Source organism: Diuraphis noxia, unplaced genomic scaffold, assembly GCF_037042655.1.
Source record: "Diuraphis noxia isolate RWA-SAM2 unplaced genomic scaffold, SU_Dnox_SAM2 contig0002, whole genome shotgun sequence".
Taxonomy (NCBI): domain Eukaryota; kingdom Metazoa; phylum Arthropoda; class Insecta; order Hemiptera; family Aphididae; genus Diuraphis; species Diuraphis noxia.
In genome coordinates this window covers 57,545,850-57,559,417 of record NW_028301712.1, presented here as the reverse complement: position 1 = coordinate 57,559,417, position 13,568 = coordinate 57,545,850, and the positions used below count along the sequence as shown (strand labels likewise).

The 13,568-nt window shown below is 30.1% G+C and overlaps 1 long non-coding RNA gene across 1 annotated transcript in view; it reads left to right on the top strand.

Annotated features, from left to right (window-relative positions):
- Positions 1-230: 230 nt before the first annotated feature.
- The window catches only part of LOC149058712 (uncharacterized), a 117,879-nt gene continuing 104,541 nt past the window's right edge, over positions 231-13,568 (top strand). Inside the window, exon 1 of the long non-coding RNA XR_016190418.1 lies at positions 231-333. This is a non-coding gene — a long non-coding RNA (uncharacterized LOC149058712). The remainder of the gene's footprint in view (positions 334-13,568) is intronic.

Genomic DNA, 13,568 nt, shown 5'->3' with positions numbered 1-13,568 from the left:
TCATGTTTCAATAGGTCCCCGTTCGAACGAGCAGATGAATACGTAAACGTACGTATATATATATACAGAGTGTGCGTGTGTGCGTTCGCAAACATACGTCGCGCGGTGATCTTGAGCGGGCGGGCGGGCAGGCGGACGATCGCGCGCGTGTAAAGAATTTGCACCGGTCACACACGGACCAGCTGTTTAGGCGTTTATTTCTTTTTTCTCTTTTCATTTTTTTTTTTTATTTTAATTCGTTGGCAATAAAAAATAATGACGATAATAACGTAGTCTCTCTCATTTTTCCGGTGCTCTTCGGTCTCCGTCATCGTCTTTTGCACTCTAATATAGGTAGGTACCTTTAAATAATTTATTATATATATATATAAGTAATGTGGTATAATAATAATATACCAAAACACCTGTTGTCGCGCGATCGTATATTTCGACTGAATTACACACCACACATGTATAATATTAATATATATACTATATATAATATGTATGCCGGAGTGTATACTATTATTATACCTATATCACATTGCACGAACCAGCGTATACTTATTCGTCTTTCTCGTCGGGCGACTGGATTTTGATTTACTATATAAATAATATACGAATCATATTATATTTTGTCGAGTGGTAGAGGAGTATAACAGAAAAAAAAACAACGTTACACCGCGAGAATCGAGATGCCCGCAGCCATCACGATTAGTAAAATAAAAAAATTATAAATATAAAAGGTCTAAATCTGTGTTTGATAGATGTGTTTTACCAGCCATGTCTTCTATGCACACGCGCACGGCGTATTACCTGCAGTCTAGTCCAGTGCGCTTATAATCTTGTTTTGAAATCGATTTGGTAGGTCTGTCAGCCGCCTTCGTGTGTCGTACACATAATATAATGCAGCAACGCATCTGCATATAAATTTAAAATAAATAAATTATTAAATTATTTAAATGTATACCTACTGTAAATATTGAGTACATACCAATATTGTATGTAGGTACTATGTATATGTGCACGAAATTGTTTTTTTAACGTGTGAGTGTGTGTTTAGCTTGGGCCAATAAAAGTGTATGCAGAGAAGCCGTACAGAACGTAATAAAACGTGATTACGATACTTATGTAGAGTAAAATATTATCACATAGGTAATGTCAGTTCAAAAAGTGAGGAAAATCCGTTGTTAACATTTTTTTTTATGTAAGTCCAATTCAGTGTTCCGCACCCACTGTTAGGTTTTTATAAACAAATTCGATACACTGTAGCTAAATTACAAATTTATAACTATAGATAAATCATTTTTCATTTTCAAATTTTTTGCCTAGGAGGATAGGCGGTTCAATTCGACATGCCACCGCTGTTTGTAATTCAATTTTTTTTTTTTTTTAATTTGCTTTGAACGAATAAACAAAACTATTTTCGACGGTCATTGTGATTGTAATTACTAATTACAAATTACTCATCTGTAATCCATTCACGACTTTATTGGGACCGGTGGTATACAATTTTATAAATCGAATGTAGTACAAAAAAACAGGAAACTCCGTCGACAGAAAACATGCCTTTAGTGAAATACTTAGTTAGAGTTTTTTTTTTTTTTTTGGGGGGGGGGGGGGGAGGGATGTTAAAAGAAAACATTGTTTTTATATGAAAATGAAATATTTTGTTTTTGAAATGATATCTTTTATGCGCTCTTTAAATATTGTTGATAACATTTTATAACACTCGGTCAATCGTTATATATAATAATATTTCAGTTCACATATAATTTGTTAACCGCAACGGGTTTTCAGACAATGGCATTTAAAATAATATTTACATTAGCGCTCCAAAGATTTTCCCAACTTATATAGTCGTTTTCATATAATTTAATATAATATTATAATATATATTCCAATTATTTGTAGTAAAATCGAGGAGTTTGTTCACCATCATTCGTAAAATACAAATAAAATATTATTACATACAAGTTTACACAGTATGATATATATTATTATCTATTATGGTTATAATGAAGCTTTTAATTGTAAACCTATAACTTTTGCTATGGATAGATTGTTTTATTCACAGTGTGATGTATTAAACATGTTCATTCCGTTTTTGACCTTTATAATAGTGCATTTATTCAAGGTTTGATTTTTGGAATTTTTTTATTTATAGGTACTTATAAATTATAAGTTATAACATAAAACTATGGCTATAAGTTATAACCAAAGTTTTATATATCTGTGTTTTCAAACGAGAAGCTGTATTTTTGAATTTAAATTTACAGCAGATGATTTGTTGTTTTTGTTGAAAATATTGATGTATTTAAATTTAAAATTGAAATACAAGCGAGTAGATTTGAATAATTAAAATAAGTATATTATACATTGGTTAATAGTCCTTAGTGAAATATTTGATAAAAGATAAAACAGATATGATATTTTATCTATATTTTTATTATATGTGATATTATTCTGACTATTACTTCAAACTATAAAATATTTATTGATATAATTTTGAAAATTATATGGGTAGCCTTCATATATTTCAAACCATAACTTTCATGGGATATTGTTTTAATAATAAATTATAATCAATCCTATAATTATAATGTGTAGTACTGCTCCAAATAAATAATAGTAGGTACATACAGTTTAATAAATCAAATACCAGTCGTTCAAATTTTGATTTAGATACACTAAAATTCAAAGAAAAAAATATATACTTAATAATTAAAAGTTTACAGTAAAAAAAGGGTTTGTTTTGTCACTGTAAAACCGTAAAACCCTTTTAAAATGACACAATAAATCTAAGGAATTAAATTTGGTATTGAATTACTGAAAAAAATAGGGTCTAAGTTTACTTGGAGTTTTTAAGTATACTTAAATTTAATAACTCTGAAGTCAGAATTTTAATAAATGTATATAGTAAAAGAAAAAAAATCATCTGGGTAAACAAGCTTAGTGAACTATCCTGCAGTATACAATATATTGTCTATAAACACTGTTTTGTTGTGGGTTTCATTACGGCGTATAGTCTCTTCGTTCGCTGTACCTACTTAGCGTCGTCCTAGCGAGCAAAGGATCTTTTTACAACCGTTAAAACGTCTCATTTTTTCTTGCGTGTAACTTATCTCTCCTTATTATGCTCGCATACCGCCATTGGCTCGATGACTATATAATGTATAATATATCGTACAGTATTAATATAATCTACTACTGCTGCCGTAAATTCGCAGTCTTAATTTTGACAGCTGCAGCCGTTCGGTGGCACGGGAAAGTAGAAAATATAATATCTCCGCCCAAGTCCCTCGACCCACATCAGTCACGCTTCCAAATTGGCCAATTTCATAAAACGCCTTCACCTCTGCCTTCACCGTTCGATGACAATTTATAATAATATACTAGTAATATGCATTTTTAAATTGCGCGGTGGTTGTAAGGAAGTACCACACTTGTTTAAAATTTTTTTTTCGGGACAGTGCCAGTAAAAAACTTATGTGTCAGTCGGTGATTACCTAACCTTAAATTATAATAAATATTTACATTTAATATGAACTATAATGTTATGCGTTTATAACGTACGGCTGCGGAACATTATTATCATCATTATCATTATATTGTATTCCTGCGGCTGCGATGCTAAATATAAACGTAACTTTATAGGTAGTGCGCGCCGTCGCGTTGCAGTCGGCTTTATTAATATTTCAAGTTGATTATAATAATTTTGCACAGCGACCCGGACGCTTTGTACAGTAACATAATCCTACATAAACCGATAATTTTCTTTGGATCTTATGCGCGTGATGAATACAACCGACTCTATTCGTGCATATTATACATATAAATATTAAAAATATATATTATATTATTATAATGTACGTGCACACATAATGCGTGTATACACACACACACGTTTATGATGTTTTGTAATCGCGAGACGACTGTCGAGCGGATTAAATGTACCTACCTACCTACCAAACGTGCATGCACTCCCCCGCGCGAAACGCAAAACGTGTTCTACTGGTTTTTTTTTCATTATTATTATTATTTTTTTTTCATTGCATATCGTTTGACATTTCCCCGTTCGGCGAACGGCGACCCGCGGGCAATATCAGAGACGCGGTCTCGCCTTTCGATCGGACATAATGGAAACGCGCGCGTCGTATTTCCATTCGATTTGGCATAGGGACACTCCTCGTTATTGTGCCATAATAATAATAATAATTGCGATGCATTGTCGCCTGAGTAAAAATCGAGTACCTACTTCAACTGCTACCGATGCAGCGTGTTGTGCGTTTGTGCGCTAGTAAATCGCTTTAAATCCCGCGAGCCGAGCCGGTATACTATTATTGCATTACGTGTGTTGTATGGGGTTAGATATTATAATAATTGTATAAACCTATATATACTGCTGTCTCTGCATTGTAATATAGAAAGCTTCGATCTAGTCTCTTTTCGACATCACGATCTATACGCGCGCATGTTTCGCGCACGACGTATAGGTAATGCGTATACTATGATACCTAATAATAATAATATATGTAATATAATTAATAATATTATATAGGTACTATTTGTAATGATATATATTATGTATATACGTCTGTAACAATATACGCTGCTGTATGCCCGTGTATTATTTCGAAGCTTTAATATGTTATCCAAAACACAAAATAAGGCGTGCACTCTCACAATTCTATTCATATTATAATTGATTTTCGTGTGGTATTAATTATTAAATAGTTATAGGTACATTTGATATTATTATAACTATCTTATAAAATTAATATGCATTGTCGATGTATAGGTAGCTCTTCAGATTCGTCTCTCGTGTTGAATCGTATTAGTTTTGTTTCACTGTTTAGTATGCGTTACTAGTTTACAAGTCTACAACTAAACCGTAAGTGAAAGATTACAGTCTATTTCGTTCAAAAACTAGTTATGTATGTTTGGGTTTTGGAGTTGGAGTTTTAGGCGTGTGCACTATGCATGCGTCGTTTACAGGTCCTAAACAAATTAAATATTTTTTTCTTTTATATGTATTCTTCACTTAATTTTAAACTGAATAAGTTATTATTTAAATGTAAATGTATAATATAGGAACAAATGTAATGCTAATGGGTTTAGTTGTCAAAGCAGAAATTTATAATTTCAAGACCAATAAAAAAAAATATATATATTAAATGTTTTGTAATTTTACCGTGCGTGAGGTCTGTTACGAAATATATTTATCTAAAACGCGAACCAAAGTCAACTCACGAATAAGTCGCTTGTGATGAGAACGATTGGTGCGTTACATGGTCATACGTCGTTACAGGTGTCCCACAGTGTTTAGATTTGTTTTCACGATGGGATAACACGCGGTGTATATCTCCGCATACTTACCGTGGAGAATGTAAGCTATATAACATTATACCCAGGTGTTTTGAACATTTGGACGAACATAAGGCTATAAAATTATAATATAAAATACATAAAAGTATAGCAATATAAACTTCTTGTTAAATGCAATTGTATTTTATGTATTATAAAGTTAGGTAAAGTGATTAATGATTAGGTACATTTGTCGATAAATACTTATTTTATAATATAGTTATGTACAGAGATATTAAGTAATTTTTTAACATGAAATATTTAACAGACGACAAATTCATTTCGAATCAATAAAAAAAAAAATACCTAGCTACCTAAGTTTTATATTATATTATTAAATTCTGTATTTACAGATAACAGTTAATTTTAAGTATAGATAGATCTAAAACACTGATTCATAGAGTAGCGTTGCTACGGTTTGTTCGAAAGTATTTGAGGTTTTCGGAAAATAAAAAATTTGAATAGTATCAAGTCAAAAATTGTTGGTACTTAAATTGCACACTTAATTTTTTTACTGTGTTAAATATGTCGTTAATACGGCTATGATTTCTATACAACTACTGTATTATATTATAAAAATTACGCGTAGGTATAATACTTCTAAAATGTTCTGTATGTGTTTGTGTTGTTTATTACAAATGTATTTAAATATATCAATTCAGTATGCCCACAGTTATTGACAATTTAAAATATTCGATAGATAAAGCATGGTTATAATATTATTATACCAAGGTAAAAATGTTGGTAATTTTATTCATTAGAAATGAAGTCACACTGCAGTACTACATACATACAATCAGAACCCATGACGTAAGCAGTCCGTGATGATTTTTTTTTAAACGAATACTATAGTAAAGTATTAAAGTTTATTATTTTATAGCATATATTCAGCCGATAAGCTTTTATTCGGCAATGTTAGACATACATGTATGATATCACACATTGTCCATTTTAGGTACCACTCCAGCAATCGTGCTAAAAATATAACGCATTTTTCCGGACGTGAATAAATTTTTTTATTTTTTTACTTGTTTAGGATCAAAAGATAAACTGTTATCTTAAAACTATGTACTCCTATAAATAAACATTTTACCATAAATCTCTATTGTCAGTAAAAAGTTTTCTCTACGATGATTCATGTTATTCAGTTGCCAAATGTATATAATATAATATATATATATATATATATATAATATCTAATATTTATTATTACTATTTATCATTGTACTTAAAAAAAAAAAAAAACATAATACAAATATATTATCTCTCTTACGTCGGCATCTTGTTTTTATTCGTTAACGTTTCGTCACAGTTTCCAAAGCGTATGGCCTTCAGGAAACTGACATTTTTTTGGAAATCAATTTCTACTTAAATTTAAATTAAACTTCTATAGTCCATAATATACCTATAGGATTACTGCGAGTAAAACTAATTTACTAAAATACCCATATTATAAGTAGGTACGTGCCATCGAAGTTTTATCGTTTGCGACTGAAAATGATCGAAAAATAAAAACTGATAAAAAAAGTTAATTGTAATCACAAAATTGAATAATATTTTTTTGTATTCAATGATGTACTTACGGGTATTCAGTTTTCCAGAGGTATTGATCTTTTACCCAGAGCCAAAAAATATATGTATTTTTAATTTTTAATCAAGTCTTCTCATCCAAAAAATGTTTAGGTACTCTGGACTGTAAATTATATAGACTTCCCCCACACAACAAATTGAGAACTCACCACTGGACACTGATTATGCCTAGTCAAGTTAGTATATACCTAGTTACTTCAACAATATTCTACCATTACCAAGCACTATACGCATACGCGTATATTTGGATTAGTATATGGTACATGATAATTTCATACAAACATAGATAATATTATAATGTACTTAGCTAATACATAATAATAATATCATCATTGCGTTGACATGGGAATCTTGTATAGGGTACAATTGAACATCTGCACAGTTGAGTCTGCTAATAAGTCATAGCACGTTAGACGCGATTATGTAGTGAATGATGAATATATACATATAATATGTGTGTTTATTATACAAAACATGTTTTGTAGTGGAAAAAAAAACGAAGTAATCCTCAGACGGAACGACATGCAGACACGAGGAAACGCGAGGTTATACGAGGTTGTGAACACTTTACGAGGATTACGCATAGTATAGTGTATAGATTACGACAGAATTTATTAAATAATTTTTTCACCTCCAACACCGTTGAAAAAAACGTTTGCTACGATCCGCGCAAATTATAACGTTGGTAATATACAGTATACCTATAGGAGTACCTCATCTCACCTATATCACTGATGTATATTTTACAAGACTGGCTCTTGCCCCACATTTACATTATGGAATAATTGTTTTAGAATTATTCTGTAATTTGTATAATAATTTAATATAATCTTAAAGATAAAGTTTAATAATAATTTATAATTTACCTATAGACAGCGACAGTTACTCAGCTTCAGCCGTCGATATCATTTTTTTTATTCAGTATCCAAGTAGCCTACACACACATTTTCTGTAGGTACCTATCTATAACATAATAATTATGTATTGGGTGTACGTTTTCACGAATTGTGGATTTCGATAATAATTAGAATATAGTTAGGTCGGATCGTGGATTTTCTATAGATCCATAATTATTTTTTTAGTTTTATTTTTTTAATATTTGATTATTATTGTTGTCATACGATTAAATAATTGTTATGAACTCTACTACAGAATTATGGCAGTAAATATACTTCGATATTGCCAGTGAAATAACGTCAGTCCAAAAAGTACAATAAATAATAATAACTATAATAATAATGCAACATTATTTTTTTGTTAATACAAATATCAAAATATGTACTATGTACTGTAACCGATTTGCGGAATTACCTATGTATATATAATATATATGTAACAATCATGACTACATTCCGCATTGCGCAACAAGTTGACGTCTGTAACGCAAAATTATTGACTTCTTATTAAAACAAAACAAGAAAAAAAATAAAATACAGTTCAACGCCCTTCTGTGATCGTTCTCGGGGTAAATATTATTCCTTTCATTTGGAATATGTGCTATTTTTTTATCGACTATTATACCATTGGTTTATCCGTACAATATGCGTGATTATAATCAGAATTTTTTTATTTATTTATTTTTTTTGTAGACGATTTTATTACGACGACATATTATTATAGTGGTTAAAAAAAAGTTCCATGTCTTATATTAATATTCAAATTTTTGAAACCCGTCTTACGACGTAACGTACCTGTACGTTACAACGGAATAGATACACACAGATTTTGGGTTCACAGAACGAAATTACCGACAGTATATTAGTTATATTGTCGGGAGACTATGGTAAACAAGTGGATGTCATCGAGTATCCAAATCGAATGTTCGTGGAATCCGATTTATGTAATTTACATAATAATAATATAATATATATATATATATATATATATATATATATATATTATAATGTACACATATATCGTATTTAATTTTCGGATAAACAATGAAATTTCTGTAATTGATTTTGGACCCTTATAAAAAAAATATTTAAAAACATCGTTGACACAATAGCACGTTCCCATCAGTGTTTAAAATAGATAATAATAGTAACACTTTTTCGAAGGATTTCAAAATGTCAAGCAGTTCAGCGCACGCTGTATACACAATTTAAGGGAATGCTTTAAACGTTTCTCACGTCATTGATTTACTGTGCACTTTAAAGTATTTTTTGCGCAAAAATATAGGGTGCTGTTTGAATTGTAGAGTCTGAATTATTTACTGAAAGACAAACAACCACATTTTTTTAATTTTCCACATAGAACTATGTAATTATAATATATACAAAGGTAGAATTTTTAATAACACGCTTCCACCGCCTATTGTAAAGTCGATTATTGCGTTTTTGAAAACTCAAAGAATTCATAACTAGTTCACATATATTACTATATTTTTCTACATGGTTTTAAATGTCAGGCCATAAATCAGAATTAAAAAAAAAAATAAGTGTATTAAAGTGTATAATATTATACATTTTTTTTTTTTTTTTGGAAAACAACAATTCACTGAAATAGTGATATACAAACGTAATAATTTGTTAAAACAATAAACTTTTACATAAACATATAAAAACTACAGTACACTATTAATAATTACTGAATTTGTTTAGTTTAAACATGAATCATTTTCTAAATGGTTAAAATTTTGTAAACTCTCGAAACATGATATTAAACTTATCATATATACGTAATAATTATCGACAATTATTTTCCTGAATAGTCAAAAATGAAAATGTAACAATTGTAACATGATACCTATACCTATATTTATTTTTTATTATTGAAAACAATTGAAATCAATTACGAACCAAAATTGATTCATTGTCACTAAACGCTTTCGAGTTATCTAAAGATGATAATATATTTTGCTAGAACGCGCGTACAAATAAATAAATTATAATCGTCGTACTATTTGTAAATTAACTATCGAGTGTCTTTAATGTACTTGAAAAGTGATTTAGATAAATGATTTGTTATATTGTATCTATATTATATATTACATAATAATATTATATGACTCGGCAAGACGATAAACGATCGGTGACATTGATGTAGTTGATGTTTAAACGGATTAATAGCCACGCGAAAAGTCACGTCGTCAGATGACGTGTATCTACAATTTATTTTCACGTCGTGCACGTAGGCATAATAATATCGTTACACCTGTAGCACAAGCAGTTGGGTTAGATTCGCATATTTTGTGTTTTGAAAATACATTATTGTTCTCGTCGATCGTGTCCTGTGCGAACAATCTCGGTCCATCGTCGTCGTTTCATGTAAATCACAATTACTTAAAACGTTTACTCGCCTAGCAGATATCACAAAGGCCAATAAAATGCTGTCATCATAAAGTCTGAGTCGTCTTAAAAGTACTTAAGTGCGTGGTATCCGACCGTCGAGACTGCGGAAGCATTATGTTCCCATGCTGCTGTCACACAACTGCAATACATATATACAACAAAAGTCTTTTAAGTTCTCATATTATAAAAGATTCTTTAAGATAAATATCTGATTAATGTTTATTATTATTAATACAATTGTCAATTATAATATATATTTTACGTAATTCCTTGAATATAAATTAGAATTTCAAATTGAATACTTCTGAAAACCCGCAATTAACAATTACCTGATCGTATTTTATAATGCAATAAGATTTGAAAATTATATACATCATTATATCAGCTCCGTTACCCCAGCACTGCCATGTTTGAAATTGAAATTTAAACTTATTCAGTATTATGTACTTTATTTTGTACAATTTTGTACAACCAAAATTAAATTTTGTACACCTCCCCGAACCCTAGAAAACGCGATTTTACCATGTCCGTGCTGCGGTAACGTTACCCCAGCACTGATCTAACGAATTTTGAACAAATTCAATTTTCAATGATACAGTATTATGTACTTTATTTTGTACAATTTTGTACAACCAAAATTAAATTTTGTACAACTCTTCGAACCCGAGAAAACGCGATTTTACCATGTCCGTGCTGCGGTAAAGTAAGTAGGTATTGCTGTAGGTAATATATTTATTCACTGCAATAACCAATATTCACATTTAGGTTACAAAATGTGTACAATCAGTGGCCTAGCCAGGGGGGGGGGCTAAGAGGGCTATAGCCCTCCCCATTGACTGTGTCGACCTTAGAATTTGATCAAGATTAAATATTAATTTTTGCCATAACAATAATTGAATACAACAATAAATAAATAAAAAAATGTATACCTAATACCTATAGGTACAAATAATATTGTAAATAATTAATAGTGTAAATAAAAAAAAATATTGTATTTGAATTTTTATATTTTTTAGTGAAACAGCCCTCCCCCCCACCCATACACAATTCCTGGCTACGCCAATGTGTACAATGGTAATTAATGTTCCTTGTAGGTATCTATACTTTATAGTAATAATAATTGTCGTTTGATTCTGAACGGAGATGATTTGTTCTATTGATGACATATTCTATGAATGATCTATTTAAATATTGTCATATATTCTATTTTGAAACAAATATTTTATTTTTCAATTAGGACGCATTTTGCATAAGGCATCGTTAGTCAATTTTTCCAAAAACATAAAGCATTGCATGTAGTTATTATAATTCATAATACCTTATATTATCATAGATATACATATACCATGGTAAAATCGCGTTTTCTCGGGTTCGGGGAGTTGTACAAAATTTAATTTTGGTTGTACAAAATTGTACATAATACTGTATCATTGAAAATTGAATTTGTTCAAAATTCGTTAGAAGCAGTGCTGGGGTAACGTTACCGCAGCACGGACATGGTAAAATCGCGTTTTCTAGGGTTCGGGAGGTGTACAAAATTTAATTTTGGTTGTACAAAATTGTACAAAATAAAGTACATAATACTGAATAAGTTTAAATTTCAATTTCAAACATGGCAGTGCTGGGGTAACGGAGCTCATTATATCTTCATACCAATTCTTATTTCAATGTTTTATACGATACATGGTAGTTTATCCGGTTAATCGAATATTGTTGTCATCGTATTGTTAGTAACTAGGGTTCGGGACTTCTTGCATTTGCATGTTTTTTTGTAGTGGTCGTAGTCTAAGTGAGTTATAAATTTATTTTATGAAATGACAAAATTAAATACTAAGTTTGAATTTGCATATTTTTGCATATCTCGTCGTATTTTAAGAAAAGCGCATATTTGAGCAATTTTTGGTATATTTGGGCATGCTTCACATTTTTATATTTTTATAAACGTAAAATTGTCCGGAAAAATCACAATTGGATGTTCATAGTCTATCATATCTAACACGTACGTCTGTTTACGATGATTAACGTCTCTTAATCGCTTAATAATCAACATTTTTATCGACAATATCGACAATTATTGTTGTGGTAAAACCTAATGAATCCTATACTACAGATTTATCATAAAACAAATATAAATTCAAACGCTCCCAGGTAATCAATTATTAGCCAGCCGGGTATGAATTGTACGATGAAATAAAAAGCAGTACCTACGTGTTCGTTCGTTAATCATATCATCACGCTTACATTATTTCTGATGACGTGAATATGAAGACGATACAGATGAGTAACCCGTGTAAAAATTATTGCGATAACTACCTACCTAATTTTTAGATTTTTATTTTTATAATAGTAATTAATAATATACTTTATGTATTTTTTAAAAACAAAATAAAAAAATAGCTGCATATTTTAAAAGCATATTTTGATATTTTTTACTACATATTTGCATGCATGTTTCGATAATTTTATGTTCAAGAAGTCCCGAACCCTATTAATAACCAACACAATTCGATCAGGATTATTGTGGATATTATGTGTTTTATCACTACCACATCATCGGAATATCACATTACCTATCTATTCTGTAGTGAATATCTATAATATTATAAATTATTAACATGTATTAATATTTATTTTATACCATCACGTTATGCACAGTACAATGACCTAATGGTCGTAGTTTGTCTGTCTTGTTTGCTTGAACGTAAATTGTCGATAAGCAATACTAATAACACAATACGACAAATACATCAAATCTATTGTCCACATTAAGTTTTTTAGTATACTCTAGATTAGGGCGTATTTAGGCGGTGTAATATTGACCTTTTTAAATATTATAATAATCGTCAAAAACCATTTTACATTATTTATATAGTTACGTAACGGCGTAATGTGGTGTAGATATAAGGTACGTTTGCTGCGTTCGACTTGAGCAAGCTGTAGGTCAAATCATACAATCGGTCAAAATGCACATAAACAAAAACTAAGACCTCAAATATTTTTGTTATTCATTAAATAATTCATCAAATTTTGCGCATACAGATTTTATTTATATGGTATAAACATATCATTATACTACACAAAATGTTTCCTCAACGACTTTAGGTAAGTACTAAACATAGTAGTACAAAAATAATTTTTAAAATCACTTACTATTAAATCGTACCTAGATGTTAGTTCGTAGTTGTTATTCTTCCATAGTTTTGCAATCTGACAGTCCGTAACTTAACTGAAGATTTCCGTAATTTTATGGTCCGTTTGATTATTTTCCATGTATTTACGGCCTCCCTCTTTAAATAATACAAAAAATGGTATTTATGTGTTACTCGACTATCTTGTGTG